At 43.3% G+C, this 5,000-nt stretch overlaps 1 protein-coding gene across 1 annotated transcript in view; it reads left to right on the top strand.

The window, feature by feature from the left end:
* Positions 1-184, top strand: part of LOC311356677 (switch-associated protein 70-like) — a 13,435-nt gene extending 13,251 nt beyond the window's left edge. Inside the window, exon 12 of the mRNA XM_084476488.1 lies at positions 1-184. This exon is cut by the window's left edge and continues 275 nt beyond it. The gene's annotated coding sequence lies outside the window, so the exon portion shown is untranslated.
* The last annotated feature ends 4,816 nt before the right edge of the window (positions 185-5,000 follow it).

The raw sequence follows: 5,000 nt of genomic DNA, 5'->3' as shown, positions 1-5,000 counted from the left end.
GACAGCAACGCAAATTATGTATCTGCGCTCTTTAAAAAAAGAAACTGAACTTTTTAGAAAATTCTTTAGCCCACTTTCCAATAGGCTGTATTTTAAATCTTATTTTTGATATTTCTTTTTTAAACTGGAATGGATCCATAATTAACTGACTAATGTACTTGTGTATAAGGAACTTGCTTGTTGTGATGACTTACTTTAACATTTTAATACAATTGTAAAAGTGTGTGTTTGTGCGTGTGTGTTTATGTGAGAAGTGAGAGAACTAGACTGGCTTCATCCACTAGATGTCAGCATAGTCACAGAAAACCACCTGAACAAGCCTTACCTAACAAGGGCAATTGTCGAGTCCGCATTTACTCGGCGAGACAAAAAAAAAAAAAAAGGTCCAATCACAAAAAGACAAATTGAGCATTTGCATGTGTTGTTTAATTACGCTTCAGATTGCACTTTGCATGGACATGCATCTTCACTTCCTGGTCGTTTTGTTGGAGCCATGTGTCCGTCTCCCATCACGCATGTGAGGAAGCAGCTGGTGACACCAGCAGAGAAGAATGCACATGGAGAGCTAGTTAGGGTCTCGCTGGGCCCCAAGTGTCCTGCGTGTAGCCTTCAATGGGGGGCCAGTAAAACCCAGACACTAGACCTGAATGTTCCTCATGAGAATGATCCGCAGATGTTCCGTGCTTCTCATTGTATTTAATCAATTCCTCTATTTTTTTTTTTATTGTGTATACAGAGGGTGAGGTGATTGATAGTTTTTGAAACAACACACGCCGGTTTTGTGCTATTTCTTGGTACTGTTTAAGCTCATCTCGGAGCATGTTCCCACTGCAACTCTGACTCACTTTGCTTAAGTAATTATGAAATAAATATAGTGTGGTTGTATAATAGTATTTTCACCGTACCAACTTGCCATGGATACCACACACTGAGTGCGCTTGACAAATAACCTAGTCGGAGAAAATTACTTCATGGGCCATAGTCATAAATCTAGAATGACTTAAATTAATTTTGGTCCAGTTTAACAAGGTTTAGTTGACGTCAAGCCTGTGGCACGAGGGAACCCAAGTTGTTTTGCCATCGCCTCTTGTCAAAACAAATCAGGCGCTTCAGCGATGGAACAATGTTTGACGCCACTTACGCCTCTAATAGCATATTTGATCCGTCTTGCTTAAATGTTTTTCCACTGTTAATGCAATGAATGAACATTAGGCTAACTTTGGTAGCCCTGTCAAAGCACAAAAAGACAGCAAAACAAAAACCCAAACCAATCCAATATCTTAAATCTCTTGAGATCGTGACCTTTGTCTTGTTCACCGATTGTGTTCTGAAAACCATAAGGTACTCTTACTTAGCCAGCCGGCAGTGTAAAAAGCACAAAAGACAGCACAAATGCAAACAAACCAATCAAATATCTAATAGGCCTACGCCCGGTCTCTCTTTAGAACGATGGTTTGAACGCCACAAGAGCAAGCGAGGGATTAGTTCATGCCAAGGTCATGGTTTGAGGGTGGGGTGATAAGTCTTCTATTCATACACTGAGCTAAAGAGATGGGACCCCTCCCCATCCACCCCCCCCCCCCCCCCCCCCTGTGATAACATCAGATGGATGAACCAGCCAAGTGCTCGTGCTGCAGTCAGGAATGTGGCGCTCCACCGACAAACAACAAAAAGATAATGTCATTCACACAACACAAAAGCAAGTCCTTACATGGACATGTTTGTGTGTCTGATTGGCATTGCTTCATTGGGTAAGCCGTGCACCGCGGGACCGGTTCGTCTTCTCCCATATCAAGAGCCTCGGAGCCCCGCGCGCTCTCTCTCCGACACACCATCGTGACTCGCAAAGAACTCCAGAGCGCTCTGCGAAACACGTTTTATGATGAAACTCGTGGAGGTCATTAATGAGCTTCCTAGGCACCAGAGACATTTGGCGTCCAGTTACTTACGCAGTACTCTCTACTGCTCATTATTTTAACTATTTGTTCAGGAACACTGCGTATCCAAGGGTCACTGCGGAGAAACAAACACACACACACACTCACACACACATCCTTAATTGCACAAGTTTTGGTATTCCAAAAATAAGGAAAAGATGTCTCCAGCCGGCCGGCCAGGCCCCATGTGTTCGGGGGGGGGGGGGGGGGGAAACAAGAAGAAAAACCTTAATTCCTGTGTCCAATTCATCAAATCCCTGTCCAAGAGATCCCCATCTAAATAGATTTGAAATGGGAACATTCTTCTGGATGGTCTGTTGGTGAATAAATATCTGGCAGATGCCTGTTCTCAGGCCAACACGTCTTCCCACGGTGACCTCCACATGGTTGGCCCAGAGGACAGGAAGCACAAGTTTGTGGGGGGGGTGGGAGTGGGGGGGGCGGGGGGGGCAAGACACCACGATGAGGGGCCAAAAGCTATGAGTCCGGGGCACGTATGGTCACAGTCTAGACTAAATGCATTTATCGGAGCGAGAGGAACAAGCCCTGCCTGGTTGCGCCTCCCCCCCCACCACCCCCCCGCCCGCCCCCACCCTCGGGACTCGGAGAGCTCTGTTCACGGATCATTTAGGTGCAGATATCATCACCTGGGGGGTGTTGTGTGTATATGTCGGCTCAGCTTCACACATGCGGTGTTGTGGATCCCAGGTTGAGGAACTGTGTCGGGCGCGATACGGCATGGATCTGTGTGTGTGTCCGTGTGTGTGTGTGTGTGTGCGTGTGCGTGTGTGTGTGCGTGTGTGTGTGTGTGTGTGGGTGTGCAGTCAGTGGGTGGTAAGCAGGTGGTAGGCCTGCTGTAGACTGCACCCCCCCCCCCCTCCCCCCAGGGGTTCCGTCAGCGGTGAATCAGCTGCATGTTACTATAACATTAGTGATGCATTCAGTTCTGTTTTACTATAACATCAGTAATGCATTCAGTTCTGTTTTACTATAACATTAGTAATGCATTCAGTTCTGTTTTACTATAACATTCGTAATGCATTCAGCTACGTGTTACTATAACATTAGTAATGTATTGGCTACGTGTTACTATAACATTAGTAATGTATTGGCTATGTGTTACTATAACATTAGTAATGTATTGGCTACGTGTTACTATAACATTAGTAATGTATTGGCTACGTGTTACTATAACATTAGTAATGTATTGAGCTATGTGTTACTATAACATTAGTAATGTATTGGCTATGTGTTACTATAACATTAGTAATGTATTGGCTACGTGTTACTATAACATTAGTAATGCCTTCAGTTGTGTTACTATAACATTAGTAATGTATTGAGCTATGTGTTACTATAACATTAGTAATGTATGGAGCTACGTGTTACCATAACATTAGTAATGCATGTTACTATAACATTTCTCATGCATTCGGCTGTGTTACAATAACCTCAGTAATGCTTTCACAGAGTGTCAGCAGCTGCAACATGTTTACAACATTACCAATGCCTTCAGCGAGACCTGACGGGAATGAGCATTTGTGATGCACATGGGCCCGTCATCATTATAGCCATGTGATAAGGGATTGGAATAGCTTGAGGGTCACCTTGAATTAGTACATGTAGCAGACAAAATTCCCCTGATAAATGTCACAAACTTGTCTTAAGAAAGAAATGTCTTAAGAAAAAGGAACACGATTTTTCATTCAACTGTGGTACACGAGGGAGTCTTGTGGGAAACATAAGCTCCTTGATAACAAACAATAGATGCGTGCGTGTGCTGCTTAGTTTAGCATAATAAGTCACAGCAATAGAAACATTTTCATAAATCTGCATTTCAAAGAAGTTAATAGCGTACTACAAAAAAAAAACGAATCAAAGAAAAAAAACCACCATGAAATGGCCCTGAAATTGCCCAAATGTGTCCCTCATCTTCCTGGAAACGCTCTGAGAAAGCCAACAGGTTGAAGGGCTAATCCATGTAACCAACTGGGGAGGCTAAATATGGCTTTAAGCACCGGGCCAGATGTGCACGGAGAGCAGCTCGCTGCACCTGCTCCCAGATCAAGATGCTGTACGGGCTGTAAAACGCTCCCTTCACCCAAACCTTCGTTCGTTGGACAACGCTTCTTTGTTTTCCCAAAGTCAAGCTGGGCACAATCCAGCCCAGCTTAGGTATCCTGAGCCCAGGAACGGTCTGCCGAGAGAGACATGCCCGGTCCCTGAACATGCGGTCTGCTAGACGGGCCGCTGCTCCGGTCTCCGCTTACACTTTATTGAAAGACTTTAAGAATGAAGAGATTTTTTTTTTTTTTATAAATGTCAGGAAACATGATTTGGGCATTCTGATGTATCATGTGGTTGAACTTCCGAACCACCACCAGAAAAACATACCAAGAGGGGCCTTTAGCCAACCCTAGCTTCAGTATTTATACAGGAATCGATCTTTGGCGCGTTGCTTCTGTCTGAACGTCGTGGATACGGCGGTGATTCAGGGACGCTGTGTGATGAATGGAAAAGAATAAAGGTTGTCCCATGTCCAGTGTAAAGAGTTACATCGTGTGGACGAATAATTAATCTATTCTGATGGCACACGGGAAAGACAAAAACAGCACATAAATGACGGTGGGGTGTTGTTTCAAGTACTTTCAAGTAGTTTATTTCCAAGAGAAGTTAGTGACACAACACAACACAAAAGGTACAAAGATACAGTAATACACAAAGGCTACTCATATGACTCGGTAGTTCCTTTTTTGCTTTTTTTTTTTTTTTAAGAAACAGTATTGATGCACAGACAAAAAAAACAGATAAAAAAATACACCACGGTCTCACCATTCAGTTTACAACCCCCATTTTAAAAGCCCTTAAAAGACAAGAGAAAGTCTGATGAATGGAGAAAATACGGTTGTATCTCCTTCATTTTTTTTTTTATAACACAAAGAACAGGCTACTCAGGTATTTGTACAAATAACACATTATAAAAGTATGACTGTTTGGCCACGGCAGGATTAAGATTAAGAAGAGGATACACATATTCGGCGCACAGATAAAAATGAAATGTCA

The sequence above is a fragment of the Micromesistius poutassou genome, assembly GCF_964030765.1.
Source record: "Micromesistius poutassou genome assembly, chromosome: 12".
Taxonomy (NCBI): Eukaryota; Metazoa; Chordata; class Actinopteri; order Gadiformes; family Gadidae; genus Micromesistius; species Micromesistius poutassou.
The sequence above is the reverse complement of the archived record's forward strand: the minus strand, read 5'-3'. Positions and strand labels throughout refer to the sequence as shown.